Here is a 12,540-nt window from a genome sequence, read left to right as displayed (position 1 = left end):
TGAAGTCACCTGACTCTAACATTCTCTTCTGTGCAAATTGGACCCCTAGTGGTCAATCAATGAATTGCAACACAACCATGATATCACCATGGGAAGGTCACAAGCAGAAAAACTCAAATAACTAAAACATTTTCTAATCTCCAGAAACAATGATAACTTGACTTGATACATCATTAAAAGGTCAATTACAAAAACTTATGCTGAGTTCAGATTGTATTGAGAGGGTGGGATTCTCCGTTTCACAAACTATGGGCACGATTTAACTAAAAAGGGAACAAACCCCAGAGCGAGTGCGTTTAGCGCGTGTTTCCGGTGCTCGCAGCATTGAGAAACACATGACTATACTGTTGCCAATTTGCACCAGAGACGCCAATAATATTGCTCTTTTTAACTGGATACTGATATGATAGTTATAAATGATGATATTGCTTTTCAGAGTCGCCAGGTATCAAATCAATGAGGTCCTCCACAAGGTTTTACCGGATATCGATCAAAGACCAAACAACCAGTTAGTTAGTTCAAGTTCAATGATAGTTTATTTACGCACAAGAATTACTTCAACATGCAACATAAAACACTACAAGCTAAATTACACCTAACACTACAACAACCTTAACTTAACTTCAGGCACCCGATTTTATGCAGAGGAACAAGGCCTTTGTTCGGATCTTGCGTGGCTGGGTCTGGAGAAGTGACTTTGTTTCTGCTGGGCTCCTCCGTCTGGTAGCGATTGTTGGTCTTGAACTTGTCTTCTGGTCGTGATGCTGCACTTGGTTTTAGGCGTAGGTCAGGGCCAAAAGGACCGAGCGCCGGGGCCAAGAGAGACTGAACACATGGCAGTGTCTCTCTTCATCCTTCTGGGGTTTCGCGCTCTTTTGGGCGGTCCTTAGCTTTGAACCCAATAATTCGGCAGGCTTCGATTACTGCCTTCGGTTTTGGCCGACAAAGGCGCAGTTGCCTTGATGGCTGGGCGTGTCCTGAGCGATAAATCACCTTGACTTTTTGGGCTCCTTGAGCAAAGGCAGTGGCACCGATGAGTCTGTTTCTGTATCTGTTACCTGAGCACAGGTCTTTTGTACAAAGGAAATGGGCCATTAGAATGCAAAGTAGCTGGGGGTTTCGATAACGTCTAGTTATCTGAGTTGCCAATATACATAAGCTCTGAGCGTCTGAGTCCTGGGTTGACCATATTTCCCATGGTCCTTTGCAGGTGACCATATTTTCCAGGATCCTTTGTAAGTAGCCATCCCAGATAGCTACATCCCATCCTTTGTCTCCTAACCGCGAAGCGTGGTGGATCACACTATTGATCCTCATCCGTCCTTGGTGTGCCGGTTACCCTTGGTCAAGGACAGGTTCTACACTCTGTCCTATGGTTTTGGAGCATTTACCTAATTTTATCAACACATCATAAATTCATAAACTCTAAGGGGCCACTATAGAACATTTAATCATTACACATTTAACTTCTTTGCACAAGGGAACCTCTAACTATCATTACCTAGCTACTCTCATGCTGCTGGCAAATATCAAAAAGAAACTTATGCACAATACAAACATTTTAAAGAAATTAACAGTAGCATCACATCTCTACTTAATCTATTACAGTCATAGAAGAAGTACAATCTTTTTATTTTGTCAGTGAAAAAGGTTTAAAAGGTTTGTGGGGTTTGTTGGATTCCAAGGAAAGCGGCTTGGAGTGTGTATATCGGGGAGCGGGAGGTCTCCTTCGCCATTTGCGGAGTTTAAGTGTCTGAACGACACTACAGAGTATTGCTATTACCAAAAGGGCTTCTACTGTATGGGAAAGGGAATACCATTTTACAATGTTTTCGCACCATGTGGGGGTATCAGTGTTTATTTTCATGTGAGGTGTGGTGTCCGGGCTAGGAGTCTCATATTGTATGGTCATGTCCGGGGCCGGTGTGGTGTGGGGTACAAAGGCTGTCAACGCGCGCAGTTGTAGGAGTCCAGTGATGATCACAATGGAGGTCATCAGTCCTGTCTTCATCTTGTCTTTTTGTTCTTCGTTCTTCGTATATTCCTGAGGGTGCAAGCATAATATGTTATTATCGTTGGCTAACATCTTGCTTTGTTTGTCTTTCTCTCTTCAACTTCAATTACCCATTAGAATCATCACCATGTGGGACTCCCTCGTTTTCTTTTTCGAAATAACCATTTTAGAGACAAGACATCCGAATAAAAAATTCTGTTTAAGTGCAAGGAATCCCGCAGCTTGTGGCGATGCGATGAGTGGGTGGACAATTTCTCAGTCCTGAGTCCAGAGGTAGTTCACGTACAGCAGCAAATGTGTAACAACCAAGTGTGTCAAGCATGTAAATAGCAGTTGGGGTAGCGACCAAAGAGTCGCGGAAGGTAAAGAGTTCAGTGTACAGGCTGTGGCAAAAGGCATTCTTTAAACCACACTAAAGAGCTGATAAGAGGAAACAATGACCTGCCAAGGACAGCAAGGAGTGTAAAAAAAAAACATTCCAGATTACTCGAAGTGATCGAAGCATGAAGTGCGCGGCAGGGGAAGAATGGGTGGGATTCCCGGGTGGGGCGGTGATCAGTGCCGTTGCTCCACTACCCGAGCTTGGCTGACCGGATGCATTGGGGGTCCTCAGGCAGGACGGGGATTAGTGCCGTTACTCCCTACCTGGGTGATCGAATGAGCGGAAAGAATTTGTAACATGTGGGATCCAACAATTTTTTCCTTTAACGGTCATTGGGCAGTAAATGGCGTACAGAAGAGTAACCATGACTGAATCAAGAAATTTTGTAACTGGCTGACATTAATTAAAACCATGTAGCAATAAGAATGAAAGAAAGAAAGAAAGTGGGCAGGTTCCATCAGGAAATAGGACACCGTAATTCACATGCAGTTCCTTTTTCTCATCATCTGGACACCTCAGGGTTCTGTATCAAAAAGTGTTGCAAAAGGGTTACCGTAACGGGAGTCAGACTCTGAGTCATCACCATCTCCCGGTTGCCAAACTCGTGTCTGCCGTTTCTGTACCGTGGCCGCGTGGGCCGTCGTGGGATCCGAATCGTCATTTCTTACTAACCGACAAGAGTTGTCGCAGTGCCAATGGGGGTTCGTTTGTCATGAGGGGCGGTAGCTGCAAAGGACAAATTTCCGTTGTCAGGCGGTGGCGGTGGCTCTGGCGGTGGCTCTGGTGGTGGCAGTGAAAGGGGGTACAGGGGGGCCAAACATATCCTGGTCGTGATTCCAGTGGCTGTCGCTGTCGTCCGAATCAAGCTTAAGGTGGAAAGGCATACCTGTGGGCGGAGACAAGGTTGGGTCTGTGGGCATGGACGTGCTGTCCTGGCTGGGGGACGCTGGTCTAAGTTGTCGATGGGCGGGCGGAATCGTCTGCCATTGATAGGAAGATGTGGTGGGAGTGGCTACATTGGGTTCCATAAACTTTAAGCTGGTTGATATGGAACCAACCTGTTTTTCCATTGGGGTACGTTATTTTGTACACAGAGGGGCTCACTTTATCCGAAACGGAGTAGGGTCCTGCAAATTTAGGGGTGAGGAATGAACTGGGATTATACAGGGAATCAATCACTTGCTGACCGACTGTATACCCTACTGGGTGGACTGTTTTATCAAAGCAGGCCTTACTCTGCTTTTTTCCTAGCGCCTAGTTGGACAGCTGCAGCGAGCTGGGCTGCTTTAATATTTTCCGTGAGTTGTTGGACTGCTTTTTTGTGGGTGAGGGTACTGACTGTGGGGCTGGCCAAATCAAGTCCTAATAAATATTCAGTTCCTTTCATCACTCGTCCGGTCATGAGGGTGTGCGGGGTGAATCCTGTGGAACTGTATACTGTGTTCCTAATAAACATAAGGGTGAATGGGAGAACTGTGTCCCATGTGGTGTTATGCTCTTGCACCATTTTCCTAATAGTTGCTTTCAGGGTCCGATTCATACGTTCCACAATACCGCTGGATTGGGGGTGATAAGCAATGTGGAATATTTGTTTTATTCCAAAAATCGTTAGGACATTCTGCATTACTCTGCCGGTGAAATAGGAACCGTGGCCTGATTCAATGCTGAGGGGGGGTCCCCAGCATGTAAATAGCGACTGTGTTAAGATCTTGGCTGTTGCCTCAGCTGTGTTTGTCCTGGAGGGAAATGCTGCCACCCATTTTGTGAAGGTGTCGATTACTACCAACACTTATTTAAAACCATTTCTCTAGGGGGGGAGGGGACCAATATAATCGAGCTATAAATTCGTCCATGGGCCATTAACAGGTCGGGTGTGTCTTAATTGTCCTTTCTTGGAGTACCTTTCAGGATTATTCTGTGCGCAGATTAAACAATTCTCAACATAATACGTGACGTCTGCTTTTAAATCGGGCCACCAGCACAAAGGTCTTAAGTGGGCAATAGTGGTTTCTATCACCGGATGTCCTTGTCCATCATGAAACTGGCAAATTATCTGGTTTCTGTCTTGGGTGGGGACCACATAAATTCCATTCTTTAAAAATTACATTGTCCTGTACCGTCAGTGAGTCCTTGAATTTGTCATAGGGGGCTGGGTAGTTTCCGTCTAAAATTTGCTTAAGAGTGTCGTCTGCCTTTTGGGCCTGGGCTAAATTTTTGATATTGGTCTGTGAAACCTGGGCTGCGTGTATCGGTTCACTTTCAGGGGGTTGCCAAAAGTGACCGTGTCTTGATCCTGGCTTTGCTCAGGCAATCTACCGGGTGGGGAGGTGCGATGATGGCTTCTGACTTTGATTATGCCATATGTGCGGTCTTTTGCTGACTCAAGAATATGCTTCAATAATGGGGCTGAGGGCAGGGGTTTACCATCAGCGGATATGAATCCTCTAGATTCCCACAGGGGCTGGAATTCTGTCAAACTATTGCAGACATATCAACTGTCCGAATATATATCTGCGGGGGTTGGGAAAGAATCTGGGTGCTGCACTACAAATGCTATTGCTGCTAATTCGGCTGCTTGTGATCATAAGTGGCCTGGCAATTTTAATGATATTTCCTTTAATGCGCGTCTTCCACCTAAATACCGCATCCTGTTATTCTTTTTCCATTATCAATTATACCATCTACATAATTTTTTAAGAGTTATCCGTGGTCGGGGGATTCTGTGTCCTGATGCCTGCTCGTGTGGGTAGTGATTTCGGAATAAAGGGTCCTGTGTGGTGTTTGGTTGCAATGATCTGGCACTTATGTGGGTTTCCTTCATACTGCAGGTTGTCTGCTAAAAATGTGTGGGTCTTTGTCTGTTTAACTGTGATGTCCCTTCCTTGTAATAACAGTGTCCAGCGAGCTGCTCCGATCTGGCTGACTGAACCGTCCTTTAACCTAACATCTAACAGTAGCTGCATTGGGGTGTGCTCGGTTAAAATCGTTACGGGGTTGTGGCCTTTGATATATGCAAAATATTGAACTGCCCAAAAGACTGCGAGCAAGTGCCATTCGCAGGCTGAAAGTCCTTGCTCCACGGGATCCAAAACTCGTGAGGCATAGGCTACGGGTCCTAAACGATCATGTCTTTCCTGTAGTAGTGCCGCAGAGAGGGTTCGGTCGGTGGTCGCTACTTCTATGGCGTAGGGAGACTGTGGGTCTGGTACCTGCAAAGCGGGGGCTGTGCCTAGGGCGCGTTTTAATTCATCGATGGTGTCCATGTGTTGAGGAAGCCATTCCCATGGGACGTTCTTTTTAAGATGTTCTGAAAGTGGGGCTACTTTTGTGGCAAAACCATCTATATGGTTCCGAACAATACCCAACTAATTCTAAGAATGATCGGAGTGCAGTGGCATTGTGGGGCAGGGGCAATTTAACTATTGATTCAATCATTTCTGTTCGATCTCTATTTTCCCGCATGTGATAATGGTACCTAAGTAAAGGACCTTTTCTTTCAGGATCTGGGCTTTTTTCGGGTTGACTTTGCACTTAATTGATTGTAAGAGACCTAGCAATTCGTAAAGAAGCTTAACATGCTCTTCCTTTGTGTCCGGCTGTCGGAGTAAGTCGTCCACATACCGAATAAGGCATTTGGGTTGGGAAAATTTGGAAAGTCTGTTGGCCAATTGTCAGTGAAAGATGGAGGGGGTGTTGTGGAAACCTTGCGGGAGGCATAACCACGTATACTGCTGTCCTTGAAATGTGAACGCAAACTTATATTGACAGGCCTTATCTAAGGGAATGGACCAAAAGCCATTGCTAATGTTCAGCACAGTAAAGTACTTAGCATGCACTCCCTGCTTCAGCATTGTTTCGGGACTCATGGCCACGGTGGGGGCTGCTAATGGGGTGACCTTGTTGAGCTCTCGGTAGTCAATGGTCAATCTCCATGAACCGTCGGGTTTCTTTACGGGCCAAATTGGGGCATTGCGTGTTGAGGCTAATGGCCAAATTACTCCTTGATCTAGTAAGCTATTGATAACTTTTGCAATCTCACCCTCGGCTTGCTGTAGGAAACTGTATTGCTTCTGGGGCTTGGGATCGGGACCTGTAATTGTGACTGTTCCTGTAATTTTTCCACAATCGTGCTTGTGCTGGGAGAAGGATGCTTTATGTTTTCTTTGGACCTCTCTAATCATCTTATCTGTACTAATGGCTTGCGGATCAAACCAATAGTCGCCTACTGAGCAGATTCTATGTTTGTCGTCTCCTACTGTGAGCGTGGCGGGGGCTCTTGCTGTTTTGACCATTTTCCATACACACTTATTCACGGGGTCAAAGTTGTGTGAGCTCATGAAGTCGATTCCTAAAATGTGCTCTGCTGTTTGGGGCAAGTCCACTAAAACAACGGGGTGCTTGGTGTTTATGTTGCCGATTTGAATATCTACGGGGGCTGTAATGTATCCCTGCTGTCCATGTCCTGTAAATCCGCTTAGAGTGATGGTGTCTGTGGCAGGCCATTTGTCGCGCTGAAACATTGTGGAGGAGTTTAAAGTGGTGCGGGACCCTCCTCTGTCCCAAAGGAACTCTACTGGGTGTCCCCGGACTGTGCCTGTGACTACTGGTCTGCCTGATTTGTCCCAGAGTGTATCGCAGACCCAAGTTGGGGAGCCCGAACACCGTCAATCTGTGCTACTAATCACTGCATTATCTGATCGGGCGCTAATGCTACGTATGGGCCTAACATTGTTCCTAGGTGGGGCGTTCGATTGCTGGTTCCGTTGCTGGTTCGGGGGGCATTGCATTCGCAGGCGTAATGTCCCTTTGTCCACAATTATAGCAACCTCGTGGTGCCTGTGCTCTGGGGTGCTCACCTTCATTTCTGCTCTCATTTACCCATGCGGGGTGCTGATGTGTCCTGACTGGGATCATATTCACTTCTGCCTTCTCCTGATCTGCCTTTCTATGTAGGGATTGTTTCCAAGCTCTGGAGAGTCTCTTTGTGGTGAACCACTGTTATTGTAGTTCCACTGTTATTTACAGCGCTGTATGTATTCTCTGTTACTGCTTGTTCCATTGTTACTCTCTGTAATCTCTCCAGTCTGGGTTCAGCAGCAGACAGGCTACATCTTAGAGTATTAAAACCATTACTTCGTTTTCTACAACTTGCCTTGTGTGTAATTGATGGTGCATCAATTTAATACTCTAAGATAGTACGATGGATAAGTCACTCAAGCCTGAGCGACTTGGACCCAGAGGCAGCCGACGCCACTGCGATCTTCCAGCATTGGCTAAGCTGTTTCGAGGCCTACCTCGACTCTTCCACTGACGCCGTCTCAGGGAAGCACAAGTTTCGGGTCCTCAATGCCCGGGTGAGCCACAGAATATTTACCCTCATCAGAGACGCGGCCACGTATGACGAGGCGATTACACTCCTCAAAGGGCAGTACGTGAGGGCGGTAAACGAGGTGTATGCCCGGCACCTCCTCGTCATGAGGCGTCAGCGCCCAGGAGAATCTTTGGCCGAGTTCATGCGTGACCTGCGGGTACGCGCCCAGAATTGTAGCTGTCAGGCAGTAGCGGCAGTTCAACATACCGAGCTCCTGATCGAGGACGCCTATGTGGCCGGCTTTAGGTCTGACTACATCCGTCAGCGCCTGCTCGAAGGGGGTACCCTTGACCTAAACGACACGGTGAGGCTCACAAACTCCCTGGAAGTGGCCTTCCAGAATATGGATGCCTTCACGCCCGACCACGCGGCATCCTCGTGGGCGTCCTGGGCACAGCCATCACCCGATCCGGATGTGTCACAAGCCTGTGCCGCGCAGCAGCCCGCCAACTCTAGGGGATCGCCCTGCTACATCTGCGGCCAGGGTCAGCACTCCACACAATGCTGCCTAGCTCGGAACGCGACCTGCAGCGAGTGCGGTAAGAAGGGCCACTTTGCAAAGGTCTGCCAGGCCCGGCCTAAAACGTCCAAATCCCGCCGCGCGGTATCTTGTCTGTCAGGACCGCCCCCTTCTAACGCATCATCCGCCTCGTGCGACCCGTCAAGTCCTCCATCTTGTTCACCATCTCCGACGTGACCTGCCACGTGCAACTCGTGGGGGCCGCCATCTTGGCCGCCATCTTCTACGCGACCCACCACGTGCGACTCGTGGGGGCCGCCATCTTCGACGCCACCCGCTACCACCAACCAGACCAGTCACCATCCGCAGCTCGCCTCTGTCACCCTCGACCAGTCCCGACCTCGTCATCTCAAGAACTCCATGATGACCGTCCGGATCAACGGGCATGAGACAACCTGTTTATTCGACTCTGGGAACACGGACAGCTTCGTTCATCCGGATACAGTAAGGTGCTGCTCCCTCCAAATTTTTCCTGCCTCCCAGACAATCTCCCTGGCTTCCGGATCACACTCTGTTGAGGTCGGGCGGTACTGTGTCGCAGCTCTTGCGATACGTGACGTAGAGTACATTAACTTTAAACTCTACATTCTCCCCTATTCCTGCACTCCCCTTTTATTAGGCCGAGACTTCCAATGCCATCTCCGAAGCCTGACCTTAACGTTCGGTGGACCCCTACCCCCTCTCACTGTCTGTAGCCTTGCGACCCTTAAGGTCACCCCACCCCCGCTCTTTGCTAACCTCACCCCGAACTGTAAGCCCGTCGCCACCAGGAGCAGACGATACAGTGCTCAGGACAAGGCATTTATCAGGCCAGAGGTCCAGCAACTCCTGCGGGAAGGGATCATAGAGGCCAGTACCAGCCCCTGGAGAGCCCAAGTGGTGGTCGTCAAGACTGGGGAGAATCTCCGGATGGTCGTCGACTACATTCAGACGATCAACCGGTACACGCAGCTCGATGCGTACCCCCTTCCCCGCATATCTGACATGGTCAACCAGATTGCGCAGTACCGAGTCTTCTCCACGGTACACTTGAAGTCCGCGTACCACCAGCTCCCTATCCGCCCGGAGGATCGCCAATTCACTGCCTTCGAGGCAGATGGCCGCCTCTACCACTTCCTCAAGGTCCCCTTAGGCGTCACCAATGGGGTCTCGCTCTTCCAACGGGAGGTTGACCGATTGGTTGACCAGTACGGGCTGCGGGCCACGTTCCCCTATCTGGATAATGTCGCCATCTGCGGCCATGACCAGCAGGACCATGACGCTAACCTCCAGCATTTCCTTCACACTGCCAAGATCCTTAATCTTACGTAATAAGGAGAAGTGCGTTTTCCGCACGACCCGCCTAGCCATCCTCGGCTACGTTGTGGAAAACTGAGTCCTAGGGCCCGATCCCGACCGCATGCGCCCCCTGCTGCAACTTCCCCTTCCCCACTGCCCCAAGGCCCCGAAGAGATGCCTGGGGTTCTTCTCGTACTATGCCCAGTGGGTCCCCAACTATGCGGACAAGGTCCGCCCACTCATCAAATCCACCCTTTTTCCCCTGTCAGCTGAGGCCCGCCTGGCCTTCAACCGCATCAAGGCGGACATTGCCAAGGCCACGATGCATGCTGTGGACGAGTCCATCCCGTTCCAGGTGGAGAGCGATGCGTCTGACTTTGCTCTGGCCGCTACCCTCAACCAGGCGGGCAGGCCCGTGGCTTTCTTCTCCCGTCCCCGCCAGGGCTCCGGAATTTGACACTCCTCCGTCGAAAAGGAAGCCCGGGCCTTTGTGGAAGCTGTGCGACATTGGAGGCATTACCTGGCCAGCAGGCGATTCACTCACCTCACTGACCAACGGTTGGTTGCCTTCATGTTCAATAATACACAGCGGGGCAAGATCAAGATCGACAAGATTCTGAGGCGGAGGATCGAACTCTCCACCTACAATTACGACATCTTGTATCGTCCTGGGAAGCTCAATGAGCCCCCAAATGGCTTATCCCGTGGTAAATCCCGTACCAGCCTCCCCGAACAGGCGCCGGAATGTGGTGACGAGGGGCTTTTCACAGTAACTTCATTTGAAGCCTACTTGTGACAATAAGCGATTTTCTCATTTTCATGTGCCAGCGCACAAGTCGACCGACTTCGGGCCCTCCACAATGACCTCTGTCACTCGGGGGTCACCCGGTTTTTTCATTTTGTCAAGGCCCGCAACTTGCCTTACTCCATCGAGGAGGTCAGGACCATGACCAAGGGCTGCCAGGTCTGCGCGGAGTGCAAACCGCACTTCTATCGGCCAGACAGAGCGCGCCTGGTGAAGGCTTCCCGCCCCTTTGAGCCCCTTAGCATTGACTTCAAAGGGCCCCTCCCCATCACTGACCGCAACGTCTACTTCCTCAACATCGTTGATGAGTACTCATGTTTTCCCTTCGCCATCCCATGCCCTGACATGACTTCAGCCACTGTCATCAAGGCCCTGCACAGCCTCTTCACCTTGTTCGGTTTCCCCACCTACATCCACAATGATCGGGGCTCCTCGTTCATGAGTGATGAGCTGCGTCAGTTCCTGCTCAGCAAGGGCATCGCCTCAAGCAGGACTACCAGCTACAAGCCCCAGGGAAACGGACAGGTGGAGAGGGAGAACAGTCTGGAAGGCGGTCCTCCTGGCCCTACGGTCTAGAAGTCTCCCAGTCCCCCGCTGGCAGGAGGTCCTTCCCGATGCGCTCCACTCTATCTGGTCGCTTCTGTGCACTGCCACCAATGAGACCCCTCACGGACATATGTTTGTTTTCCCCAGGAAATCCACCTCAGGGGTCTCGCTCCCATCCTGGCTGACAGCCACAGGGCCTCTCCTCCTCCGGAAGCATGTGAGGAACCACAAACCGATCCCCTGGTCGAGCGCGTTTTGCTTCTCCACGCTAACCCACAATATGCCTACATGGCACTTAAGGACGGGTGGCAGGACACAGTCTCCCTCCGGGACCTGGCACCTGCTGGTTCCCCACCCGACCCTCCACCATCTACCTCCATTACCATCGCCCCCGCGCCTACACAGGACACGCTCCCGGAGTCGCAGGTCTCAACACCAGTGCCCACACCACAGCCAGGACTGAGGAGATCACAGCGGATGGTCAAAGCTCCTGATAGACTTAATCTGTAAGTTTGCTTCACCCCCGCTGGACTTTTTTTTTAACAGTTTTGTTATTAACCACTGTTATTGTATTTCCACTGTTGTTCCACTGTTACTTACAGCGCTGTATATATTCTCTGTTACTGTTTGTTCCATTGTTACTCACTGTGTTATATATTGTTGTTCTTCCGTGGCTCTGCCCCACTGGGTGTTGTATATAGCTGACTGATCTGTAGCCCTGTCTCCAGTCTGGGTTCAGCATCAGACAGGCTACATCTTAGAGTATTAAAACCATTACTTCGTTTCCTACAACTTGCCTCGTGTGTAATTGATGGCGCATCACTCTTTAAAACCCAAACTTCATTATGTATGGCGTCTACGGGGTCGTAATTTACACAGGCTTTTTGACCTGCGTCTGTGGCGTGGGAGACTAAAGAACAAGCCCATTTAGCTGTGTTGTCATTATCTAAGTTTGTGCGGTTCAATTCCCCAAATACCGCTTTAAAATGGATCCAAAGGCGACCTGCGAATGCAGTCGGATGCTCTCCCTTCTTTTGTCTACATCGGTTCAAACCTTCTACGGGATCTCCTCTGTTGTATCAAATTGCATCTAAAAGAACTGCCTTCATCTCCTGGAGGCTTCCTCCTCCTCCATTCTGGGGTTCTGCTAAAGCTGAGCTAACGGACGGGTCAAGGCCCATGACTATTAGCTTAACTTCCTCCGGTACATCCAGACCGTACATAATTGTTTGCTGTTGTACTCTCTCAAAGAAATTATGCGGGTCTGCTGTGGGTTCAAATGGTTCCATTTTGACGCAGGCATCTCTCAATTGGGTGATGGTTAGTGGGGTGGTGTAAACGAAATCGGGCTCCTCGCGATCCTGTGATGTGCGCTGTGTGGTGACTGGATTCATGGGGGTGTTTGTTGCCTGTGCAGTCGGTGGGGCGGGTGCTTTCCTTTTCGGGGCCTGGCGGGCTCTATTCTGATTTTCTGTACCTCCACATATCTATGGGCGGTTTCATTTAGTTCTTGCCAACTGGGGCCATTCTCCTGATCTAAATTCGGTCCAAAGGTATCTCTGAAGCCGTTTTGCACTGAAAGTTGTGACTGTGACTTTGCTATGTGGTGCCTACATTTGGTGTG

At 49.7% G+C, this 12,540-nt stretch overlaps 1 protein-coding gene across 2 annotated transcripts in view; it reads left to right on the top strand.

Moving 5' to 3' along the window:
* Positions 1 to 12,540, top strand: part of LOC140420922 (sodium- and chloride-dependent neutral and basic amino acid transporter B(0+)-like) — a 154,635-nt gene that overhangs the window by 69,096 nt on the left and 72,999 nt on the right. The window lies entirely within an intron of this gene.

Source organism: Scyliorhinus torazame, chromosome 5 (genome assembly GCF_047496885.1).
Source record: "Scyliorhinus torazame isolate Kashiwa2021f chromosome 5, sScyTor2.1, whole genome shotgun sequence".
Classification (NCBI taxonomy): Eukaryota; Metazoa; Chordata; class Chondrichthyes; order Carcharhiniformes; family Scyliorhinidae; genus Scyliorhinus; species Scyliorhinus torazame.
The sequence above is the reverse complement of the archived record's forward strand: the minus strand, read 5'-3'. Positions and strand labels throughout refer to the sequence as shown.